Source organism: Mesoplodon densirostris, chromosome 1, assembly GCF_025265405.1.
Source record: "Mesoplodon densirostris isolate mMesDen1 chromosome 1, mMesDen1 primary haplotype, whole genome shotgun sequence".
NCBI classification, from domain to species: Eukaryota; Metazoa; Chordata; class Mammalia; order Artiodactyla; family Ziphiidae; genus Mesoplodon; species Mesoplodon densirostris.
In genome coordinates this window covers 123,169,809-123,196,942 of record NC_082661.1, presented here as the reverse complement: position 1 = coordinate 123,196,942, position 27,134 = coordinate 123,169,809, and the positions used below count along the sequence as shown (strand labels likewise).

The following is a 27,134-nucleotide window of genomic DNA, read 5'->3' as shown; positions in this document are numbered from 1 at the left end:
TATATATGTCATATACACTGTGTATATGACAATCCCAATCTCCCAATTCATTCCACCCCCACTTACCTCCTTAGTATCCATAGGTTTGTTCTCTATGTCTGTGTCTCTATTTATGCTTTGCAAATAAGATTATTTATAACATTTTTCTAGATTCCACATATAGTAAATCCATGTAATTTAAAATATAATTCTGTGTGTATGGGAGTGTCCATGGCAAGTTAGATGAATGTGGTTCTGAAGAAAGAATAGGAATCCAAGGATTGAGAGATTCTTGTTAAACAGGAAAGAATCAATAAGTAGACAGATTTCCTCATTAAAATATGGATCTCCACATTTCTGAGATAAATGATAATTTAAGTGACTGAAAAATGTATGGCACTCCCTATAGAGATTCATAATGCTTTTAAGTGGCTGAGGTGAGTGTGTGTGTGTGTGTGTGTGTGTGTGTGTGTGTGTGTGTGTGTGTGACAGAACGCAGAGTAGTCAGATAAGAAGAAATCAAGAGACAGAGGATGGAGATCATCTGGGTAGAGGCAGTCATACCTGACTTATCTCGTCTTCCCCGTTAGTACCTTGACTCCTTACCACCTCTCAATGCCAACACTTTCTGCCCAGGTGAGAACCCGGTTACTTCCAAAATGGGGGAATCATTTTAATCTTGCTTTCTTCTTAGCATCAGTTAAGGGTAAGGATCAGGACAGAGGGAAAGAATGAGGTGAAATTTTGATGTGGGCCTTGGGAAATGGCAAAGTTTATGTGAGGCGGAATGTGTTATAAATAAAGGAAAGATATAAATAAGATTTCTAGAAGTTCTGAAGGAGAGATTACCTTCATGGGCAACCAGAAAAGGCTTCAGAGAGGAGGTGACATTGAAACTGGGCATGGAAGGATGGGTAGGATTTTGATAGGCATGGGTGAAGAACATTCCAAGGAGAAGAAAATAACCCAAACAAAGATGTCGTGACAAAAACAAACAAACAAAAAACAACCCTATTATTCCAGAAATGACTTGTGATTCAGTGTAGCTAGAGATAAAATGGGTACAGTAGGTATAGGCCAGGTTATAAGAGACCATGAATGCCAGGTTAAGATTTTATTTGGTATGCAAGTAAACTCCTCACACAACTCACCAAATATGAATGTCCATCTCCTAAAACTTCTGCTTGATAAAGATTGATTTTTTTACCAACAAACTTTTTCTAAAATGAGGGGCATCTTTAAGGCACAAACCCATCTCTTAGTGTCTTAAAGGCAGGGGCTTGGCCAGCTTAACCAAAGCCTAGATTATCTATGAGGTTCAGGAGATCCTTAAACACTTTGGGATTCTAAGATGTGTGTGGTGGTTTATTTTTTCTTTTTTTAAATTTATCCATCTTTATCATGTGATCATTTACAGGGTAAATGTGGCAGATTACATTTTCCATAAATGATCAAATCAAGTTCTTCCATCCCACATAATCTTATTACACAGTGACCTTGACTTTCCTCCTGTCAAGAGTTGGGATCTTTGTTCTCCTCCTTCGGCTGGCTTGAGATTATGGTGGAATTGACAGCATATGACTTCTGAGGCTAGGTCATAAAAGGCCATGCAGCTTCCTCCTGGTTTTTTTGGAATGTTGGCCTTCGGAGCTCTGAACCCCTATGTAGGAATTCAGGGGCCTCCATTCTGTGAGGAAGCCCACGCCACATTGTAGGCCTTCTGGGTGACAGCTAGCGTCAACCACCAGAAATGTGAATGAAAAATGTCCCAGATGATTCTTGGCCACAGAAGTTGAATATTCAGGTCCTTCCTGCTGAGATCCAGATGTTACAGAGCAGAGCAAATCGCCTCCACTGTGTCCTTTCCAAATTCCTGGCACACAGACTCAGGATAATAAAATGGTTATTTTATGCATCTAGGTTTGGGGTAACTTGTTATGCTGTGGTAGTAACTAGAACCGTAAGCAGTGATGGCCTATATGATCTCATTTGATCTACCTAACAATGTTAGGAGATTAATATTATCAACCCTAATGTATGGAGAAGTAAGGCTCAGAGAGGTTAAGTGGTTTGTATAAGGTTACACAGCTAGAAAGCAAACCCAGTTTTTCTGGCTCTGTGGTTCAAAGGATTTCTTCTACACGTGAGGCCTCCCTAGGCTGGATGAGCACTCCCACAGTATCATATGAACAGTGAATTCTGCTACCTAGGTCACCTCTCCATGAGATGACACACTTGCTAAGTATACCTGGGCCAGGTGCTGTGAGGGAGATGAAGAGAGACATGGACACTGCCTTTACAGCAGTGGCAAGCATTTTGATGGCTAGACAGCTGTAACTCCCATGGAAAGATAAAAGGAGCACAAGGCAGTGTCTGATCCCGTACTGTGGCCCTTCATAGAGGGGAAGGGTCACTTTGGAGTTTGGGGCAAGTAGATAGCCTTCCAGTGATCTCTTTTCTAACTAGTGAAAGTGGGGGGCATCATGTCTCCCAGTTCTCCCAGACAGTCTTGGCTTATGCCTGTTGTCCTGGGGAAATTATTAACAGAGCCTCATTTTGGACAATAAATTACATGGTCACCTTAAGGTGGTACTTTCAGATTGAGTTTCAAGGGAATGGGGTGAAACACTATTGAATAACCATGTGAAATGGTGTGAAGGCAGTGACTAATGTCCCCAAATAAGTAGTAGAGTGTGGTAATTCAATGAAAAACTTGTCCATTCACTGTACAGCAAAAAAAAAAAAAAAAAAAAAAAAAAAAATCAAATAGTGATTTTGTTCAACATAAACAAATGTTTATTGGGCATCAATTGTGTGCCACAATTAAAAATCTGAATTGACAAAAACAAATAATAAAACCTCCTCAACAAACCAAACAAACCACAATTGAATTGGTCGTCTGAATTGACCTCGTTGGTTTGTGTCTGGCCAGAATGGCAAGGTCAGTCCCTATCTCTCTTGAGGAAAATGAAGTAAATGAATCTAGTACAAGGACTAGACTACATTTCTCAAAGTATAGTCCACAAACTATGGGCATCAGACTTGCCTGGGGGTGGTGGGGGAGGTTAAGAATGCAGAGTCTGCGTCTCTTCGCCAGACCTCAAAATCTTCCTCAGAGGATGGGCCCAGGACTTGGCATATTTAGCAAGTTCCCCAGGTACTTCTGCTGCACCCTAAAGTTTGAGGACATCTGGGATTAGATGCTTAGAATCAAGGAAACACTAAGGCCCTAGAGAAAATTCATTATTTGGGGTTTGTTATTAGTTGGTTTGTTATTTAAAATGACAAATACATTTAGAACTTGGACCAGTAGACTAACCCCAGGGGCAGTATTAACCTCTGTCAGCACTGTGGAAAGAAGATGAATTTAGTCTTAATCCCAAACTGCTTCCCCATGTTATAAGCCCACCCATGAGAATAAAGGGTTGTATCATTTTATTACAAGAAAAGGGAATATGTTTAAGCATCAATCTTTTTCTCATTATAACCTCTGTCATTGGGATTAATTTTGTAGTGGATTTGCTAAGTGCTCTCTAATAATATTTAGGAACTGTAGAAAAGAGGAGCTGTGTTGATCAGAATTTGGTCCATTCTTGCGAGTTCTAACAGAGTTGGGCCGAGGGGAAAGTGGTACAAATGATTTCCTGCAAATCCATTGTGGTATAGATTGAATAGATTGCTTTCCCTGGATATTTGTGAAAGAGCCCAGATATGAGAGCTAAAATAGGTTTTTGAGTTAATTGAAACCAACCCTTTTATTGTATAGATGGATAAACTGAGGCCCATAGAGAGGAAATGGCTGGAATAAATCCTGGCTCTGCTGCTTCCTATTGTGTATCCTTGTTCAGGGCACTTACTTGTCATCTCTGAAATGTGGAATAATTACAATGTCTACTTTTTGTAGTTTTGGGGAAGAGTAAATGAAAAAAGAGCATGCACATGAAGTGCCAAGCACAGCATTTGGCACCAGTGTTAGCACTTTTTGCCAAGGTGCTGTTTACTGTTATTAGCTGAAGTCACAGAGCTAGTTAATGACAGAGCCAGGCCTAGACCTGCACCTCCCGACTCCCTGCATTTTCTGTAATATCTGTGGAGTTCCAGAGATCAGTTACATGAGATACCTCTGTGTTTCCACATCATCAAATACTGTTTTAAGACCTTCTTTCAGAAGGGCCCCAGGACAATAAGCTCTGGCTGGCTGCCTTAAGCCTCACAGTCTGTTCTCAGGGGCGTATGGCCTCTGCGCTCTGGCCAGTCCTCTGTCTGTGCCCCGTAGGGCCCTGCTCTCTGGCCCCCTCACTGCTTTGAAGCTATGTGGTGGTATGAATGGGGGACTGAGGCCGAAGATGCCTGAGCCATTTTGAGGGGCATGTTCCTCAGTAGCGAGATAACCAGGAGACCTGGGAAGTGTGGGGGCAAAATGTGTGGGTTCTGAAGGCAGACTGTTGGGTTCACCAGGCTGTGAGACTTGGATAAGATACTTGCCCATAAGAAAATCCTCAGTTTTCTCATTTGTAAGATCTGTAACAAGAATGCCTACCTCACAGAGTTGTGGTGAGGGTCAGTGAGTAAATTTACACAAAGCAAAGGGCCTCTCCCATAGTCTACAAATGGTGGCTTATTGCTAACTTTTAATGATGCTTCATGAATTTAGAGAGGAATTGGGATACAGAGAATTTCTTTTTTTTTTTTTTTTACCTTTTTTTTTAAAATATCATTCCTTATTTTTTATTTATTTATTTTTGCTGTGTTGGGTCTTCGTTTCTGTGCGAGGGCTTTCTCTAGTTGTGGCAAGCGGGGGCCACTCTTCATCGCAGTGCACAGGGCCTCTCACTATCGCGGCCTTTCTTGTTGCGGAGCACAGGCTCCAGATGCGCAGGCTCAGTAGCTGTGGCTCACGGGCCTAGTTGCTCCACGGCATATGGGATCCTCCCAGACCAGGGCTCGAACCTGTGTCCCCTGCATTAGCAGGCAGATTCTCAACCACTGCACCACCAGGGAAGCCCTACAGAGAATTTCTTGATGGAAGGGATAAAAATGAGAACAGAGAATTGTAATTTGTAATGCATAATGCTATAGTATTTTGAATATCATAGAAAGGTAAAGCTGAAATTGAGAACTGGTTGAAAATATGGTATGGCCTTATGGGGCAAGTCAAAGAAACTGGCAATAGCTCTGCAAATTGGAAGTGCCTTGTACATATTCCTGCTTTCAGAGGCCCTCCCCTTCCGCCACATGCCCACATCTCCCTCAGAGTTTATTATGACTATTTAAGAAATTGGTATAAATATAAATATTCTAGAAGTTTCTCTCTATGTTTATAAGCCTACAATATAGGAACTTTAAAGAAGTTTTAATTAACAATAAATTACATTAATGGAGTTTATTAACATTGATACTCTTCAATTATATAGAAGCCTGCTGGCCACAGTATAGTAGGCAAGTGAAGTGAACTACTAACCACTAACTGCCTTTAAAAGAATTGCTGCTATAGGTTAACTAACGTGAGTAATGACTGACATAAACCTCTGGCTTCATAATACTTCTGCCATGGTGGATATTTACTGCATTAGTTAGCATAGGCCAGGTAATGCTGAGGTAACAAGCAACTCCAAAACTCAGTGATTTAAACAAGAAGATTTATATCTTCCTTATGAGACATGCCCATATCTGTTTGTCTGGGGCCCTGCTCCAAATTAGCTTCCCTGGGGACCTTGGCTGATGGAACAGCCACGATGGGAGATGTTGCCAGTTATCATGGCCCAGGGAAGCAGCCCAGGCTCTTAAAGCTTCCACCTGGAAGTAGCACCTGTCACTTCAGCTCGAGTGTCACTGGCAGAAGCATGGACACACTCAACTGTAAGGAAGCAGAAACTGTAAAAGTACAGTCCTACTCTTGTTCTGGCTGGAGAACAGAAATGTTGGGTGAACCACACTAACAATACTGCATTTACACAAGTCTTCCTAGTCATAAATTTCTTGAATGTAAAAACAGTGATGTTCCTCTTTGCCTTTCTCCTGACACCAGCCTGTAGTAGAACGGCGATAAATGTTAGGTAGACTGTAGAGCTTAACATGTGATGGGAACAAAATGGGAAAGAGGCCAGAAAACTTGGTCTTCTCTTCCCCACCCCAGTTGGCACATCTCTCTCCTCCCCTTGAGTTGGAATCCCGTCTCTGGAATTGATTATCTGGATGATCCTGAACAATCATGTAGCCACTCTAAACCTCAGTTCCTGCAGTTGGAAAATGGGGATATTATTACTCCCTTGTAAAGATTGAATCAGATGGCATGTGTGAAAGATGCTGGTCAATAAAGTCTTATGGCTCTGACTGTTTCCCAATGGGGCCCCTCTCTGAGGCCCCTGGGTGTCCATCATTGTCTGCTGAGCTGCCGCACTGAAGCTTGTCCTCAAGCAAGGCCTTACCATGTACTCAGTCTCCTGATCTTTTCCCCACTTGTCTGGCAAGTGAAATGTATTTTCTTTCTAAGGCATATTTAAGGTGCCTTAGAGATCATCTGGCTTTATGGTTTTCAAACTTTTTCTTCAACTGAAAAATAATTCAGAACCCTACCTATAAAACATAAAAGGGTCTGCTCTGATTGAGAAGAGGTGGGCAGCACCTCCTCGCTCAGCTTTCCCCAACCTAAAAGCCCTAGAGCACATGCAGAGAATTCCGTTGATTCTAGATCAACACTCTTGTCTTACAGAAGAGAAGCTGAGGCCCAGAGAGAGGAGGGAACTGAGGATCCCACAGATAGGCAGGACTGGGCTTGGAGCCCCCATCACCTGACTGCTGATCCAGACTGTCTACTCTGACAAACTTACCTGGGAGAAGGTGGCCAGAGAAGAAAGGGGGGGGCGGTTATTTCTGATCACTCATGGATATGCTCATCTAAGGGCAAAAGCAAGTGTGTGTGTGGGTTTTTTCTTTTGAGGCCTTGTGTAACTCTAGCCAGACATAGTAAGATACAAAAACTTACCTCTAAGCTACTGGTTTGAATGTAGTACAGGCTGTTAGTTACTCAAGGTCATTATTGTGTGATGGGTTATCAAAGGCCTGTGTGAAACGTGTGGGATTTTTATGAGCTTGTTTTTTACTATAGTAGAATGTCTAAAGGCCCCTTGTGTACAAAGTGCTTTGAAAACTCTAATGGGACCCCATAATCACCTGCATAATTATGAAGGTCAAATTGTGCTGAACAAACTTGAGAGCTATTTTTGACCAGATTAGTAGATGAACAGAACACAATATTAAATACACACACACACACACACACACACACACACACCTTTTTTTTTTTTGGTCACCCTTTCAGTTCTGGGTACAACAAAATCTCTCTCAGAATTGGAGAAAATTGCTGTTCATACACACACACACACACACACACACACACACACACATATATATATATATATATATATATATATACACACACACACACTATTTCAGTTTGTTTTTATGCCTGTCCGCCACTGCCCCATAGTCAACATATACCCCCCTCAAGAGCGGGCTGGCCTCACCGGATGTCCTTCCATAGAGATGCCTGCTGCTTTCACTTGCCGTCCTCAGTTTTCCATCTTACTCTAGGAAACTGCAAGGTTAGAAAAACAATGGACTGTTTCCTTCCTCTTTCTTTAAACTAAGAGGCTGAAAGGAGGACTTCATATTCATTACTCACAAGCCAGACTTGAGAATAAAGTTCATTACGTACAGTTCAAATGGAACAAAAGTTAAAATCTCTCAATGGGTCTCTAGCCTAGCTGGGGTCAAAATGGCGTTCGTCCTCTCACTAGGGTCCTTGTCTTAACCTGAGGCTTGCCTTAAGCTTTGTGATTATTTCAGACATTTGGAATCTGAGTTTCCGAAAAGAACTCAAGAATACGAGCATGAGGCGGGGGAAGAGTTGACACAAAGCAAGCTTAAGTTGGGGAAAGTCTTCCCTTCTAGGGCCTTGGCCCCCAGGTGACCTAGAACTGTCATTGTTATTATCAGTTGTTACAGGTACATTTCTTAGAACCCCAGAATTAAGAATGCTCCCCAGTAAGCAGTTAGGATGTTTTTTCCTGACATTTTAAATTTCCTCTCTGTAATATCCTTTTGTGGCTAGACAATTTGTGGCCAGGAAACCCTCATCTGATGGGTGATGTCGATACCCCAGTATAGCCACGTTTCCTCATCACACTGAAAGGGAGAAGGAAACCACCTTTCTAACACTTCAGTATGTGCTATTTATGCTAAAGATCAGCTGTCATTCTTTTTACAAACCAGACCTCTCTGTCACACTTGATATCCACAGGGAAGAGCCAGAAGCCACAAAGCAGCAGCAGTGTGACCTTGGGGGTAATGAGGGAGGGTGCAGTGAGAAACAGTAAGACAGAAAGTGCCCATAAACCCTTCTCAGTCAACAGGCAGGGCCATAGGAGGACTTTCAGGGGGCCCTAGACATTTTTGCTATAGTGGGCCCTTTCCTCCATAAAAATGAAATACATAAATAACTATATTTCATGATTATGTTGTTATGAAGACAAATATACTAATGTTATATATCACAACATTTCCTTTGACCTGAAAGTTCAATTTTTTTCTTATTATTTTAAAGGAAATTAAAGGATTTTTGTGGGCCCCTAAAAGTTTTGTGGGGTGTAGGCACTGTGCCTGCTGTACCTAATGTATAAATCAGCCCTGCCAACAGGAAGCAAACTCTTCCTTGGTACAATTTGAAGAAACTGAATATTTATGAATTAGGGCAGTTTCATTACTTTAAATGACAATGCAAGCTGTAAATGGGTTTGGTTCATAAAAATGGGAGAGAGAAACTAAATGTGTATACAACTTTGTAAATCAAGTTCTCACAATCAGCAATAGGCTACTTTGCATGACAAGTAAATTTTGAAACTTTGGTTTAGGGACAAAAGCCAGAGGTGTTACAAATATTTAGGTGGTATGGCCTTGGGTCAAGATCTTGGTTCTGCTACCCACAAACTTGGGCAAGCTATTATACTCCTTGAGCAAGTTACTTTATTCTTCTGTGCCTTGATTCCATCTCTATAAATGAGACATAATCATAGCTACCTCATCAGGTTACTGGGAGGATGAAATGAAGTCATGTTTGTAAAGTACTTAGTATAATGCCTGGGATATTATAAATTTCCGATATGTGTTAGTTATCATAATTACTATTTTTTTTTCTGTCAGCTCTACTTGTCTTTTTTTTTAATTTATTTATTTTTTGCTTTATAACAAATTTAATCAGTTATATTATTATCATATCATATCATGAAGTGTTGTTATGCTGTTCATCAGATGGAAGAACTCAGATTTCTCCATAATTCTGCTGGACAGTCATTTTGCTAAACTCAAGAGAGTTAATAAGTAGTTAAAAAGAAGGATTTATCCAAGATTAGAATTAATCAATAGCATGTGAAAAGGAGAGTGAGAAGTGACATGGAAGATTCAAAGATAATTAAAACACAAATCCTGGCCTCAAGAAGAGTACTTCATTGTTAGGGAGATAAGACACATTCAGCAAGGGTCAGAGACAGTCAAAAGGCCAGTGGACAGGCTCAGAGGGCAGCTGGGAAGGGAAACTAGCGGGTTAATGAGGAAGGTGTCCCAGACAATTAAAACCTCATTCAGTAGGTGAGGATTCCTCCTGGACATTCCCAGGAAGAGAAATTGCTTCAAACTTTTTACTCTGCAGCACCTACCACATCCTGTCTAGAATTGTGAAATTTCAGTTTGGAAAAATGTCGTATTTTAACCAGATAGGGAGCAAAGGTGGTTTCGTGCTGCCCCTAACACAGTGGCAGAATAGAACTAGACAAGCGTAGAACTCTTATGTGTTCAACTGGAAGCAGGACAGGGAAAGCAGCAAAAAACAAAAACACAAAGGGTGTTTGGCCTTTCTAACAGTACCAGCAATTACATTAATATTACTTTGTATAGTGCTTTTAATTTTTAAAGATTTATACATTTTAATTTTTCGCCATTAAAATTATATACTCTACAAAGATTGCAACTGTTATTTTCATTTAAGGATGAGGAAACTGAACTTGACGATTTGCCTCATATCATACAGCTAAATTTGGGGCCTTGAGGAGTGGAACTTAGATCTACTAATGCTCTCTCTCTGTTGCATAACCACAAAATCTTCATGTTGCTCATAATAATAATGAGAGTATTTATTGAGCCCCTACTATTTCTTATAGCTACCTTATAAGGTGAAGCTTCTCAACTCCACTTAAAGTTGAGGAAACTCAGGCTTCTTCAGGTCAAGTAACTTATTCCAGGTCCTATTTCTAATGAGTTGAGATCTTACTCTAGGTTTGTCTGACTTTAAGGGTCAAGCTCTTTTCTCTATGCTTTTTCCTCATTGGTTATTGGGATTTGAGTGGATATGATTTTACTTTAATGAATATTGGCCCATGGGAAAAACAAGTGAAGATTATTCTAAAATAGTATCCAGATACTTCAGAAAGATGTCTTTGAAAACAATTGTTAGTGTTTACACAAATGAGCTGAAGGGTATATTTTTCAGAAATTAGGTTGAGGCATAGGGAAGACAGTATTAATCCCACCCTTATACTTGATCACAGTAAGATTATGTATGTATTCTGGAGTACTTAGAGCTGAAGGTCTGTGCTAGACAGTGTCAGCCTTTGTTTCCACCTTGCCAGTTGGGGTGAGATGAGCCTTTGGGCTGAGCGCAAATTGGGGAGCCAGCACTGCTCATAAGTTGCCTGACCAGACTGTCTTCTGCATGGAATCATCTGAAACAGCAAGCTCCCTGCCATATATCTTATGCGGTTTTTAACATGGATAGTGTTGACTATGACGCTTCCTGCCCTTCAGAGCAAGAGCAGATTGTAAATGGTGGGAGACCAGTTGTGCATTGCTCTTTTATGCCTGGACCTCAACCTTCTCCCCAATTTAAAGGATTCCTTATTCACAGTGGCTTGCCTGTATGTTAAAATCCTGCTTCCTGCTTCAGTGATATTTCATATTGCCTTTGTGAGCCTAAATTTCATTTAAGATCATGGGTTTGATAAATAAATAATAATTTTGAGAAATAAAATTTTTAATGACCATCGTAAGTCAAATTCAAAGTTTTAAAAGAACTCTGCAATAACTCTCATTAAGTATATGGAAGCATTAGGTTAAGAATGCAGCTGGCAATTTATTACCGTTTTGTATTAGCTAATTGGAAAACACCTAAGTTATAACTAGTCACCCCTGCAGTTTAGGGTTGATTAAACAGCCCATGACACTTTTTTCCCTCATAGTTTGTCTTAGGAGTAATTATAATGACTTGCCCATTGGATTGAGTTAATTATTCCTCATTCTTTCTAGTGTTCCGCTCTGCAAATGTCCTATCATCTTGGACCATTTTTTTTCTTATATTTCACAATGGATACATATACACCAGAAAAGTTAAAGCAATTGTTAGGTTTGGTTTGGTTCTTTCAAAGGAATAGATAAATCATCATACTACAACACGAGAGAGGAAATGACAGTTTTTATCTTTTATTCAGGTAGCCTGTATTTACATGAGACCACAAAAAGTTCCTGACAGGATGTTATTGATTGCATTTACCCATTTGGGGCTTAAGATGAGTCTTCCTGCCACATCACAGGACATGCTCTTCTTTTCATTCCTGCCTGAGAATCAAGTCTCAGATCTTTTGGACTCTTCCATGAAATTGTGAATTTTCAGAATAGAGATTTCATACCCCTTGACATTAATTATTCTTCTAATTCAGCTCCCTTCTCTCTGTGCCAATCAATAACACTTTCTTCTCTTGTTGAATACCTTGAATATTATAATATCTCCAAGGAACTAAGTGAAGTTCAGATATTCATTGTAGTAATGAAGGTCCTCTTATGTGTATTAGCTCATTTAATCCTCACAACAACTTTATGAGGGAGGGACTATTTTTATGTTTACCTGAGACACACTGACAGGCTTCCTTCCTTCCTTCCTCCCTTCCTCCCTTCCTCCCTTCCTCCCTTCCTTTATTTCTTTCTTCCTTTCTTTCTTTCTCTCTCTCTCTCTCTCTCCCTCTCTCTCCTCCCTCCCTCCCTCTCTCTCTCTCTGTCTCTCCCCCCTCTCCCTCTCCCTCTCCATCTCCCTCTCCCTCTCCCTCTCCCTTCCTCCCTTCCTTCAAGTAAAAGATGTTAATTGAGCACTTAGTATGTGCTGCCCAGTATTATGGGCACTGGAGATGGCAGTGAACACAGCAGACAAAGTCCATGCCCTCATGGAACTTAACCACTATCCTAATACTGCCCCAAATGACACATCTTCCCCTAGGAGCTTTCCTAGATTAATTCCACTCAACTTCTAACTCACATGGATAATCTCAACTCATCTTCCATTTCAATTCATTTAAGTAATTAAAAAATTCAAAGGGTCATATTTTAGCTAATGTGACTGCCTTAAAACCTTTATGTGCCCATAAGCTATGTCTATCTTTATAATGTACCTTAGGCACCTTGGTGTATGGTCTTGCCTCCTATGAGTGGTCACAAAATTCAGTGTAACTGCTGGACTATCTATGTTACAATGAGAGAGAGAGATACCTGGGACATGATTGGACTAACTTTAAAAAGAGAATTTATTTTATTTTACCTGATGAAATCATTAAAAAAAAAGTTTAGTTTTCAACAAATACGGTCATGAAGCTGACTTAGGATTTCCAGAATCCCATTTGCAATTTGGGAGTGGAGCATTTAACACCCAAAGCCATGGATCATGCTAGCTTTAGACATCAGCCTGAGGTTTATTAAACATTAACCCCTTAGAAATTTTTCTAAGAAAAATTTCTAGATATTTTAACTGCAATCAATTAAGCTCACTCTTCGCTCTCCAACTTTCTCATTTCTCATGTTACACTTTTCCTCATGTCAAGTGGTATAGGGGAAATCATGGTTTTTGTATATTTTAAAAATCTGGCTTAGAGAAATACAATTGAGGATACACTTAGAGTGGGTTTAGTGGGATGTATTTATATTTTCAGTCACTTCCATATTATAGCTAGGTATCCTGGTATATGCACATCTTCCAGGAAAATTTCTATTGCCCATTGTGCCAGCTCACCTAACATCGCGACACACACATTCAGGGCAGAGGTTCTATCTTTTTTTTTTTTTTTTTTTTTTTTTTTTGTGGTACGTGGGCCTCTCACTGTTGTGGCCTCTCCCGTTGCGGAGCACAGGCTCCGGATGCGCAGGCCCAGCGGCCATGGCTCACGGGCCCAGCCGCTCCGCGGCATATGGGATCCTCCCAGACCGGGGCACGAACCCGTATCCCCTGCATCGGCAGGCGGACTCTTAACCACTGCGCCACCAGGGAGGCCCAGAGGTTCTATCTTGATACTGTGTGTGATGGTCCTCAGCACTGGAAGCATGTGGACTGAAGAGGAGAAACAAGGTCTGAAATCTACAGAGTTGGAAGCCAGTCAGTGGATAATTCTTTTAAACCTCACACTCGTGTACAGCAGAAGTATTACAGAGATTTTCCCAAAGTTCACAATAATCCTAAATATGCATATGATGCTACCATCAATAATGAAAACAAATTTCAACCAACTATTTTAGAAGAAAGACATTTATCTTTCTGTTCTCTCTATTAAAAAAGTAGAAAGTCATTGTCATAGGAAGGGGGTGATAAAAGAGTATGCAGCCTAAAAATGTAAATATTGTATAGGTTTATCAGGCAGTTAATTAATAAAAATATTATATTATGTTTTTTGGATTTTGTGATGCTTATGGTATTTGTCCACTTAAAAATTTTTCAGTTTGTTGTCATTTATTTTCTAATTCTCAATAAATATTTACTTTTGTACCTAATTTTCTTTGTAATTTATGTTCTTCAAGAAGACCCCTCCCCCACTTATATTAGTTTCTGTCCTTTCAAAGCTTGAATTTACTCTATACAAGAATGATTTGGTGTAATATAAAGCAAAATGTGTGTGTGTGTATAAAACTCACCAATCCTGGACTAGTTAGTCATTAGGATTTTTCATTGTCAAATATGAGAACACTGAAAATCGAAGACAGTTTCCCCCATCTTCTCTTTATCATTTAAAATATGCAGTGTCACTGTATCCTAGGCATTAAAATATGATATTTTCTTTGCTCTTTGTACTGGTCAGGATAAATCGCTAGTGGTCTAACAAAGAGCCCCAGCATGTCAGTGGCTTTCACATTAAAGGCTTATTTTTCATTTGTGTCATAGGCCATTGCTGTTCCATGCAGCCATTCAGTGACCCTCACTTCTTCCATCTAGTTTTCTCCACTGGTTCCTTTGCATCTGGGTAACCAATGGGGTAAGAAAAAGAACATGGCTAATTGTGAGAGTGATCATAAGAGGCTAGGCCTAAAAGTGGTATTCATCATTTTTCTCCACAATCAATTTACCATAACTCAGTCATATCCCTTCACCTAAAGAAGATGAGAAATTTCGAACACGTCTCCTTTTCTAAAGGAAGAGGAGAAACATGCATATAGGTGAGGAGAAGTGTTCTCGACTGTAAGCTTCAATAGATACATAAAAAAACAATTTTTTTAAAATAGATGAGAATGGTCTCTCAGAGGAATTGTCACAGCCTCCAAATCTATGTGAATTTAACTGGGGATGCCATTGCATTTTGGTGAAAAGAGTATGGGATTTGAAATCAGAATAAGTGGATTTATGTTTTTCATAGCTTATCACTTAAACTCCGTGGCTTTGCATCATACACACTCTTCATGCGCATCAGTTTCATTAACTGTAAAATGGTGATGGTAATATTGGTTTCACCTATGGCATAGGTTGTTTTCAGGGTCAACCGAGGTCAGAGGAAGAGTTATTGTTTTCTGTGAAGTGCTGTTCAAAATTAAGTGCCCCTCCTTTCCTCCTCCTCCTCTTTGGTCCATTTTCCACTTTTACTGCCACGAAGATATGTTGCGTCTCTTGGCTATAAGGAAGACAGAGAAAGATGCTAATGCCTACATTACTGGGAGACTAAACATTGTTTTCAGTCTTCCCTCAGACACTGAATATTTATATTATATATAAAAAATGTATTTTAGTTCCTGGATTGGTGGGGGGGACTAAGATGGAATGTATTCCTTTTAAACCAGTGTTAAAAACAAAGAAGCAAATTGTCAGCATCCTTAGGTGTTGACTTATGTCATCAGCTCCTAAAATTCAGTGTGAAAAATCTTAACTGTCCTTAAAGCCACCTCCTTCCTTCTATAGAAGGAAGGGTTTTAGAACAGGGTGATACAAATGTGGAGTGTGATCTCTTGAAACATTTTCTTGGGGGAAAAAAAATGGTAGAGGATAGATGTACTGTCTTGAATTTTCCTTGAGTTGAGATCACTGAACAAGTAGTATATTAAATGGAGTAGAATTTTCTTAATGAAGATATTTTGTATTTTAAATATCTTTATCACAAATTATTGATTAGGTATCAATATGTATATCTTAATTCCAACAAGCCAAAAAGGATTAATTGGTTTTTACCAGTATAAATTATTTTATAGGCCTCTAGGTCTCTATCTTGGTTATTGAAAGAACTTCTCCCAAGATGTGTGCAAAGGATACAGTTTGGAGATAATGAGGAATTTGTGTGTGTGTGTGCGTGTGTGTGTTGTTTTTCACAATTTCCTTCTTTGCAGCCCTCTACCCACTGTATCAGTGGAATTCATTACTTTAGGAGAAGGCTAACATAGCTGATCCCTAAAAGTCAGTTGAGTTTCTGAGCTTACTTTTTAAAGTCCTCAGTGACAGTACTCTTGAAAGCTGAGACTTTTACTACAAGAACCTGAGATTCAAAAGCTTAAGAGTTTGGAAGTTTCAATGCATAGAGTTTATGCCAAACCACAGAGTGGGAAGGAATGGCTCATGAGTGTTTTCCTGCTCAAGGGAGAGCAGGTTTGAGCAGGAGTCGTCCAGGAGAATAGAGGTTAGAGGCTGGTGAGGAGCTGCAGCAAGTGTTTAGTGCCCTGTTCTTCTCCTACTGAGACTTTGGAGAACCTAAGGATAGGATAGGATAGGTTAGGGTGGGATGAATTTGGGGCCATGTAGCTTGCTTCCTAATGAAGCTCAAGAGAAAGAAAGCAATTCTTGTAGGTTGTCTCCCACTCCATCATGGCGCTACAGCAGCAAAGTATAATAAAAGGCAGCAGGAAGGTCTAGGCAGAGAAAGTCTAAAGCAGCATGCCAAAATGACTGCAACCCCAGGAAATGCCAGATAGTAAAAAAATGTTTCATCCCCCTGAGGTAGTTTGTAAGAACGGTCTTTCGCATTTACTATTTTTTAATGTGTAAAATTCATAATTGCTACAAATTTGAATCATTACAGTCTAATTTTTCTTTCTCGTATTTAGATGTCAAATGATCCAAAAGTCTCTGGAGTCCTCTCTGTGACCTTCGAGGACCCATCAACCTGAAAACAGAACAGGATGCAGGTGTTTCAACTGTGGATGCCATAGTGGTAGGTTCCAAGGATCAAAGAACAAGCTCCATTAGAAGTCAGTGTGGATGGATGCTCATGGCCAGGGTTGACATCACCTGGTACTCACTAGCAAGGCCCTATCAGTTGTGACAGTTGGTATCTGTTTTGACTGGTTGGTGCCTGTATCCTATTGCTTGTTAAACATTTTGAGTATCACATCTACTGGTGAACTCAGCCTGATGGCGGGAAGTTTAAAAAATCCCCTCCCCCAATTTGGATCACCTCTTAGGGATATGGGAAAAAAAAAGGGAAGGGAGAATCCCTGATGATTCCCTCTCCAGGACTCTAGAATAAACCAGTGACTACATTTACCTTGATTGTTAGGCATAAGTTTTCTGTTGTCAGTGAATTGATTTAAGTTCATTTACAGTGAATAAAAGAGAGCTTGATTTTTTACCATGTAAACTTCATAACTGCTGCAAATGTGAATCACTGCATTCTGGCTTTCACTTCTCATATCTAGATGTTGACTGTGCCCCAAAGTCTCTAAAGCCATCAGGCATTATCTTGGGGAGTTCTGAGGGGAAACTGTCCTGTAATTTTAAGGACTGGGACTTAGGGAGAAGGACTCAGTGGTGATATTACTACAGTGGAGTTGGACTTACAAGCTGGCATAGTGGAATTTAACCTTCCTACTTTGTAGAGATTGAGAAAATCTGTCAAGTAAACCCCACAGCAGATAAGAGGCTGAATAATATGTTTCTTTCACATGGGTTAAAATTGGGAGACCTCAGTTTCAAATAGGAAAAACAGCAAGTGGAAGAAGAATAAAAACCAAAACAAAAATTATAGAAAGGAAATGGACTGATGTTCATAGCTTACCACAGAGTTAATCAAAAGGGCTTAAATAATCTTCTGGGGAAGGTATTTATCAGCATGTCTAGGAATGAATTTTTAATAGTATTAAGAAGTACTTTGTGTATTTTGAGTCTATGCTTGAAAGTAGCAGATAAATTCAGAGGAATTTAAGGGATGATCTTTTGGAAAAGATACTCCTTAAAAAATGTTTTATTTGCTTATATAGACTAAGATGGAGTCATTGCATGTCTCTGGTTAGGGCTTCAGAGACCTGAACAATCAATCCAGAGATATGTTCATGAGATCAAGGGTGAGTGCCTCATATGGAAGCAGTGTGAACACTGTTAGACTTTGGAATGAGTGACTGGACAAAGTGATGGAGCCTTTTTTCAGGAAGTTATGAAAACGAGGAAACATTTTCATTGGTCTATTTAGATTACTTGAAGGTGGGAGGGACAAAAGAAGAAATGAGGCAGCCAAGTCAGATGTAATGGGCATTTTGGGTCAGTGCTATCCTCGGTTGTCTTTAAATATGAATTACCTATATTTGAAATTTAAAATAATTACAGAATTTTTGCTTTAAGTAGTGGATAACAAAAATAGGTAAGAATGGAGAGCATGGGGGATATGACTGACATATGGTGCAAGGGAAATGGTCTCATTGGTCTCAACATTTGATTTTAAGAGTCAGTATATTTTTCAAAAATTCCATTGGAAGACATTTTATTGTTTTGATACAGAATATCATCAGCTGACTCTAATAATCATATTCATCACAATCTGGAGTGTTTAGAGAATTTGCTGCACTAAAAAAAGGGCTTGTGAAAGTTATTGTTCATTCAGTATCTCTAGGTTTCAGGGTGATTTTTTAAAATTCGTATGGGATTAGGGTCATCTTGAGGCTGTACATGAGAAAATATTTTTTTGCAGGGCCCTGTCTATTTAAACAATTTGACTAAAAAACATAAAATTAATGCGCCCATTTGAGGCATAGTCATTTATCAATGAAGATTTAGAATAATGTGTAAAGAAGTGGTACTTACATATTTGTTTGCTGTCCATTCAGTGCATGTGAAGATTCTTCATGGTGTCTAGGTACCATGTCTTCCTGTTAAGGTTTAGGAACCACCTCTCTGTTTTCTTTTTTGTCAAATACACCATTCCTGTCTAACTTCATATCTCCCACAATGGGAAAAAGGTGAGAAGTATGTTATTATTCACAAAGCCATAACTCTTTGGAGTCTGTTTGTATTGAAGCAGTGTGGGTAGGTCTCTAATAACCATTTATTTAGTGCTGGTCATATCATTACTCATGGCACTTCATCCTCTATCATGCTGCCTATAAGTATTGGCCTCCAGTGACTCTAAAGGATCATTACTATGCTTTTTTTGCTGATGACCACAAATGTAAGTTTTACCCAGAGTATACAGAAAAATGGGAACAATAATTCATTTTTTGGGTCATGTTAAATTTACCATTTGTAATTTTATAGTATAAATGTAGAATAACAGATTTTTCATCCATGTCTTCTCTTGATTACTTTAGGATGCAATTACTGCATTCCTAGTGATCTCTTTCAGTGTTGATGATAGGAGAGGGTCCTCTGGGCCCAGTGAGAAGAGTGGTCCCATTCCTACAAAATGGCCAACCTTGGAAAATACAATGCAATATGATCTATTGCAAGAGTCTGTGGCCATTTTACTCCATTTGTGGAGTAACAATCTCCAAAAACCTTGGAGAAGATGAGTGAGGCCACTCCGGAGGACTTGCTGACATGTGGCAAGGAGCATGTGGGAGTGGGGTAGTCACCCTTGTGCCAGCAGCAAGGATGGAAGGGTGGCTCACACAGGGTAAAGGATGCCTACTGCCACCTCCCCAAACCTGAGGTTCTGTAGACTGGAGGCAGCACTGCAGTGGGGACACTGGCAGACCCACAAATGCCAGGCTCAAGCCCAAAAGTGGACAGTTACTCCACAACCCGAATGATCCTATGTCCAGTGTGAGCAAATCATACAAAAATCAGTAGGCCAACACCATTCTGGCAGCCCAGTCTTATGGGGGTGGGCCACTTGCCTGGGTCTAACAGTGATGCTGTATAGGGTGTTGTAGATTTGGAAGCATTGGAGGGATCATATGCAGACAGCCATACTGTTAACTTAGAGCTGGAGATACTTCACTTTGCAATGGGCTCTCAGAGTGAAGTGGTGTAATTACCCAAAAGACAAGAGCTATATATAATTTTTTAGGGAAGCATGTGTATGTGTGTATTCCCTTAATGCATATGTGTACACATACACATATGTATATATAAATACATACAAAATAGTATAAGCACATATTTTATTTTATATATTTTATTATGTATAAAAATGCATATAAACATAAATATACTTACATCTTTCACACATATATCTCTTCCATTTGGTAGAAGGATTTGGCTTCATTCATTCATTTTACTCAATTTTATTCATTCACATAACCTACTTATTGCAGAGCAACCATTTTCATGCTTTTAATCCAATAAATCATTTCGATTTGTGAAATAATGGCATTAATATGACACTAATCTTCATTTCTTCACTTCTAAAGGGAGCTGGATAGGTATACTTACAGTGAATACTGAGTTCTCTTTACAATCATATTTTCTTCATGGCTGATACTTTTGTGTAATTTTATGTAATTTGGAAGATTTCTTATTAATTTGACCCTGATCATCTAGTCTTACTTTTTCCTTTCAGTATATAGTACTTCTTGCTATATTTTCAAGAGAATACTTACAAAGAAAAATTATTCAGCAAATAAAGGAAACGAAAACCCCAATGGATATTGTGTAAGAATAGAAGTGTATCATTACCAATGAAATATTTTTTCCTATAAACAAAATGAGGAACCAGACAGACTAGGAAGAATTAAGTATGCTTAAATGTGCTGAGGTCTTGGAAATTTTAACTATAAGAAGAACACACATCACTGCATGTGTTTAAGGGGTATAGCTTTCTCGTTCTCTACATTCAGTGGAATTTTGAGAAGTAATACCAAGTATATGTTTTGAGCTTTGTGACCTCTGAACTCAGTGGTAACGACAGAGGCACCTGGAAGTGTCTTGTAGGTATGGTGGCTGTATCTCAGGTATGAAAAGAGAGAATACAGGGTCAGAGGGACTTCATGGTGAGGCAGTGGTGAATATGGGCCTTGAGGACTGGACAGTAGTTTGGAAATCGGAGTAGTGGATGTGGTGGGGTGCTGCGCAGAAGCCCCTTCAGCAGGACACACACATTGCCCAGCTGCGGGGACGGTTGGCCGCTGACAGATCTCAGCCTCCCTCTCTGAGACCTGCCCTTTGCCAAAGGTTATGCCCCCTCCCTGAGGGAATCGCACCTGCAGTGACTGGTCCATGTGGGGTAGAGGACCAGCCTCTGGACACAATCATGACATCCCTGAAGGGCCATGCCAGCTCTAGAGCTTCACGTGGGATCATTTAAAGACCTCAGTTGTGGAACTTCACCACGGTTTAACGTCTCCCTTTGCCCAATCCTGCACCCCTTGCTTCCTCATAGGTCTTCCTGAGAACTCCCCAGTATGCCTCTTGCACACAAATCTCAGTGTCTCATTGTTTCTGGGATAACTGATTTAGTACAGTGTTAGGCTTTCCAGGCAGAGGGTTACTTTGGGAAATAGTGAGATGTCCAGTTTGGCTAGGGTGTTGGGTTGCATATATGGGCAAAGTGAAGCAGAAGTTTGGAAAGGATTCACTGTGGTAGACAAGGGGCCGTGTTGGGGCATGGGGAGGATCGGCAGTTTTGATCATGGGGCAGCCTTATGGCAAGTTTAGATCAAATTATCAAGTTTTTCTTTGGTGTATCTCGCAGACTATATTATAATAAGAAATGTAACTGAAAGATGTCAGTTTATAATGTGCTGTCATTTTTAGGTACAAATACCATCATCAGTGGACCATGCCTTTGGATTTTTTTTCAAGAAATAGAAATAGAATTGAGCAGATTGTCCACATATGCAAACTCCACATGCATTTATAAAATAGCTGGTAAGGGTTAAAGCTATTGCCTCTTCCCTTTACAGTACTTGTTCCTATTTATGAAAAACGTACTGCGTATCAGAGATTATGTTATCTCTGAGTCTCACAACAACTCTTCAAGATAGTATTAATGTCCCAATGTTAGGGTTGGGGAAAGTGAGGCTTGGATAAGATAAGGGACTTCCCTAGTGAATTAAGGGGTAGATATGGAATTCAATTCCAGATTTCTTTAACTTGGAAGCTCCTGCTGTTCAAGTCAGATGAGCTGGTCCCATGCAGCCCATGATCTGGGCCTCGTGCTCTTGGGCGCTGACTCATTAGTCCTAAGCGATGACCAAGACATGTGCTTATTAACCCTTAAAACCATCTGTTCAACTAACTAAAGCAGCTGTTCAATAGCTTAGCAGTTGATCCAAACTATTCCTTCTTCAATAACAATAATAATCATAGAAAGCACTTCTATTTTTATAATTTGCAAAGCCCTTTTTATGTGTCATGCTGTTTGAGCTTCACAACAGAGCTGTGTGTTAGGTAAAACAGAGCATGATCCCCATTCTGCGCATAAAGGAACTGAGGCTCAAAGAAGTTCAAATGCTGACATTCACTTGGCTTAAAAGGGGCAAGACCAGGTCTTGAATCCTGGTGATCCATTTTGTACTCCACACGGCTTCTCTTAAGCCACTTACTTAAGCATCTGAGAGGGAATGGGAGGCTCTATGGCAGATGCATCTCCTACTTTCTTTGACCTTGGTTGAACCAAAATGCTCTATAGATACACTGAGATTGTCTGTGAAAGATTCACCAGCTAAGAAATGAAAATGGCATGTTTGAAGTGATTAAAAGGGGGGTTCGACTGTACTTGCTGGGTAGACACCAGGATTCTGGCACCCTTATACTTGACTACAATTATCTCTAATTATCATTCCATTCTGGTGGTTGCTTTCTACTTCTATAAAAACCTGATCTTTTCCCCTCATGTCACTTGAAGGGCCCTTTTCCCTAAACTGCCTAGGATTGTCATTTAAAGTTGATTGCCATGTCTCACCAGCAAAAAGATTCCCAGGTTACTGAAACAAGCACCTTCTTCTCTATACTTGGGTTTTCTGTATCATTGTTTACCTGGCACTTTGTACTCTAAGTTTTAAGAGTTAAAACTTAAAGAATCTTAAAACATTTTTAAAGAATTTTTTAAAAAAATTAAGAATTTTAAAATTAAGAATTAAAAAAAGAATTGAAAAAATTTAAGAATTAAAAACATTTTTTTCTATCTTTTTGATATCATCTCATCAAAACAACAATGATTTCTAAGCAGTGTGTTTGTGTTGGGTTCCTGGCTTCACGATATACCTGGTATTTATTAGCACCACAATCCTGCAGAAGAAAAGACTCAAGATGGGGTCTCTCTATAACTAGGAAAAGTGGGATATGCTCAGAGTAGCTGAGATGGGGGTGGGGAGAAGTGTGGGAATAGAGGGGAGGAGCAGGGGAGGGACAGAAATGGCCTTTGTGAGAAAATGCTCCCTTCTGGCTCAGTCAGGCATCGGGACTTCTCTGTTGAGAGAAACTTCTCCTTTTTTACAAACTCCATGAAAGTGAATTGTGTGTGAAGGAAAAATGACCTCACACCTTACTCTGCTTTCCATGAAGTAAAAACATCGTGGTGGAAAATTTACAAGGAAAGCAATTTGATTTCTCTATTTCTCTTGCCATATATTTTCAATATTACTCAACACTTGGACCTTCCCTGCTAAGTGTCTGTCCTTACCTCATTTGTATTTCCCAACCACTTTATTTAGCAGCTTGCAAAATATAATGCCCCCTCACCCTGTTTTGTTTTGTTTTTTTTTAAACAGATGAAGGATGAGACAGGAAGTAGTGACATAATTTCTCCGGATTCACACTGCAAGTTTACAGCAGAGGCCAGGGCTGGTTAAGAACTCAGACCAGCTCTTTTCCAAGCTCTGCTCTAGGGCACAAATGGTAGAAGATGAACCATCCCTCCAGGGTGAAATGTTTATCATGGGTTAACAATTCAGTTACATAGAACAGGGCTGGGCATACCCCCCTCCACCCACTCCCAGGATCAAATCTGGCCCACTGTCTGTTTTCTTGCGGCCTGACCTGGGAGCTAAAAATGGTTATTTGCATTTTATAAGATTTTTAAAAATCAGGAGAAGGAGAATAATATTTCACAACACATGAAAAGTATATGAAATTCTACTTTTGTGTCCGTAATACAGTTGTGTTGGAACACAGCCACACCCGTTTGTTTACGTATCATCCTTGGCTGCTTTCACGCTACAATAGAAGAGTTGAGTGGATACAACAGAAACTTGAAAAGCCTAAAATAGTTTATAATTTGTAAATTAGATGGCCTGCCAGGCCTAAAATATTTATTGTAGGGCCCTTTACAGAAAAAGCTTGCTGACCTCTGATATAGAAGATTCTGAGGGATGAGGCATGGAATAAGTATTAATTTTTGGCTCATGCCTAGAGGCCAGTGTCTGTCAGTAATGGGAGGCAAAGAAAGGTGGGGCAATGGCTGAATCTTCTACAGGAAAATTCTGATTTTTCTCAGAGTATGTCCCATATGAGATATCCCCAAGTACATAAGGACTCCCCCCTCCTTTTTTTTTTTAAGTTGGTTCTGAGTTTTTCAGTTATGGGAAAGGAAAATGGTACTCAGAGAAGTTTAGTGACTTCCTGAAAGTCACACAGCTGGTCAGTGTTTTGCCTGTGACTTAAGTCCAGATCTTCTGTTTCAAATCCAGGGTGCTTTCAATCACACCATGCTTCTGTAAGCTGGGGTAGCCAGAGAGAAGCCAAGTTTATTGGCAGGAACTCTTTGTAGTGAAAAAAAGGGAGGGCTTGATCCAGGCCTGTGTCACCAGGGTCTCTCCTAGCACTCCCTAAACCACAGCACTCTTGTGTTCTTAGTATGCTCTGCCTGATAGCACTAATGGCCCATGTAGTCACATCTTATATCGTCAACTAGAGGATGAGTCCTTTGAACACAGGGTTTTCAGATTTAACAAATTAAATATAGAATACCCACTTAGATTTGAATTTTAGATAAACAATTACTTTTTTAGTGTATGATGTTCCATTTTGCATGAGATATATTTTGAAAGTTAAATTAAAAATTCTGTTGCTTATCTGAAATTCAAGTTTATCTGGACAGCCTGTATTTTATCTGATTATCTTTCTTTTGAGGGCAGGGCTCAGGAACTTTATTTATTTATTTATTTTTTAATATTTAGTTTTGGCTGTGTTGGGTCTTAGTTGCGGCATGCGGGATCTTCATTGAGGCATGCAGGATCTTTCGTGGCAGCGCGGGGGTTTTTCTCTAGTTGTGGCGTGTGGGTTTTCTCTTCTCTAGTTGTGGCACGTGGGCTCCAGGGTGCGTGGGCTCTGTAGTTTGCGGCACACAGGCTCTCTAGTTGAGGCGCGCGAGCTCAGTAGTTGTGGCACATGGGCTTAGTTGCCCTGTGGCATGTGGGATCTTAGTTCCCTGACCGGGGATCAAACCCGCGTCCCCTGCATTGGAAGGTGGATTCTTTACCACTGGACCACCAGGAAAGTCCCCTATTTACTCTTTTTTTTTTTTTGCGGTACGCGGGCCTCTCACTGTTGTGGCCTCTCCCATTGAGGAGCACAGGCTCCGGACGCACAGGCTCAGTGGCCATGGCTCACGGGCCTAGCCGCTCCACAGCATGTGGGATCTTCCCGGACCGGGGCATGAACCCGTGTCCCCTGCATCGGCAGGCAGACTCTCAACCACTGAGCCACCAGGGAAGCCCATCCCTATTTACTCTTTATTTATCTACTTCTTTCCTCCCATATTGCCATTACTCCCACACCTAGTCCCACAATGCCTAACACAGTGCATTTGAAAGATACTTATATACTAAAATTTAATTAAAACCAACCTTTCCCAAGCTAAACACTGGCTTCCACCAAGCTGAGGAGACAGACATGTAAAAAGATTCTGATACCCACTGTAATAGCAGGATGAGCCAAGAGCTGTAGGGATCCCAGGGAAGGAGCCCCTCAGCCTTCAGGGTAGAAATTGGAAAGGTTTCCCAGTGGATGTGATCCCCAAGGTGGGTTTTGAAGTAAGGGTAGGAGCTTACCGGACCAGGTCCAGGAGGGGGTATCAGAGAAAGGGAGCAGCATGTACCAAGTCATAACTAAAGAAAAGGGAACGGTATGCCCAGGAATAACGAGATGAACTGGGTGACTGGTTGCCGGTATCTGCGACTTAGTAGGCACTTAATAAAATAGTGAGTTAAAGATTAGTCCCCAGAGCTAAATTTGGCAGCTCATAGAAATGGCCCTAGAATTAAGACCACCCATGGTCCTCATTCTCAGTACTGTGACTCTTATTGCCAGTTCTTGAGTCACTAATGTAACAGCCTTTACAGTCAGGCAAATGTTCTTGGTAAGTCCCTGTTTGCTTCAGATTAGCCCCATGATATAGTTACCCTGTCCTTTGCCATGGCATGAAAGAAATCCCTTAGTGAAGTACAGTATTCAGTTACTGTACTTGAACTGGTGATGGGAAGAGACTCATGGCCTTCCTGGGCCTGAGTCTGGGCATTTCTTCTACCTTAAGGATCTAATTGTCCATAAGTGACTCTCTAGGAGATAAGGAAGTCTGTTGTTAGTCAACTTATTCCCATTGACATTAGCCTCACACATCACAGTTCTTAGTCTTTTTCCAAACAACACTAACAGATAATATGTACAGTATCTTCTGTACGTGCCCTTTCTCCACTCTTGTCCATCTTTCTGGGTAGCCCAGAAAGCTGCACTGTATAGACTGTCTCAGTGGACAGCCTTGCCCTCACCATGGAGGCTAGTTGGTAAGTGAGGTGGCTCTCTGCTCAGTCACTCTAAGTTCATTGTGTCCCTCTACAGAAGGCCACAGCTTCCATCAGTTTCCTTCCCCACATGGCTGCCTTCTCTGGCTCCAGAAAGTGCTCCCTTCCTTGCTCCTCCCCCACCACAGCCTTTAGGTAGTAATGGCTTCCCACTCTTGCTTGCCATGGGGTATGTACTTGTCCTTGTTTGCTTTCCTAAACACTGCACCTTGATAAAGAGTCATCACTTTGTTAAACTTTCCTCAGTTAATCAGTTTGAATATGCCATTTGTCTCTTGATGGGACCCTGACTGATACTGATGGAACAAGTATTAAGACAATCATTTATTTACTTATTAATTCATATTCACAATATGAAAAATGGAGAAAAAGTTAATTCAAGGACATCTCATATTTTTCTTTATCATATATTATGAACAACAGATGACAATATATTATGTAAGGAAGTAAGCTGGTTTTGAAAACAAATTGTATATTAACTTAGTTAATATCTCTAGGGAGTGTCAGGTGTTAAACAAAAAACCAAGTGAATTATTCAATAGAATTGCTATTTCTTTTGCAGGTGCAGGTATAATGGTAAAGAGCATGAGCTCTGATGTCAGGAAGATCTAGTTTTGAATCTGAGCTCTTTTAATTACTACCTGTGGTTATGGGATAAGTTACTTTACCTCTCTTGGCCTTGTCTACAATGTGAGAGTGAGAATTCCTCCCTCACAGGATGGTTGTGAAGATTAAGTGAGATATTGGGTAAAGGACCTGAATAGACTTTTTTCCAGAGAAGACATACAAATGACTGATAGGTACATGAAAAGGTGCTTAACGTCACTAATCATTAGGGAAATGCAAAAATCAAAACCCTGATGAGATATCACCTCATACTTGTCAGGATAACTATTATCAAAAAGACAAGAAATAGCATATGTTGGTGA

The 27,134-nt window shown here is 40.2% G+C and overlaps 1 long non-coding RNA gene across 1 annotated transcript in view; it reads left to right on the top strand.

Annotated features, from left to right (window-relative positions):
* Positions 1–27,134, top strand: part of LOC132484177 (uncharacterized) — a 219,692-nt gene that overhangs the window by 36,950 nt on the left and 155,608 nt on the right. The window contains exon 4 of the long non-coding RNA XR_009531163.1: positions 16,360–16,466. This is a non-coding gene — a long non-coding RNA (uncharacterized LOC132484177). The remainder of the gene's footprint in view (positions 1–16,359; positions 16,467–27,134) is intronic.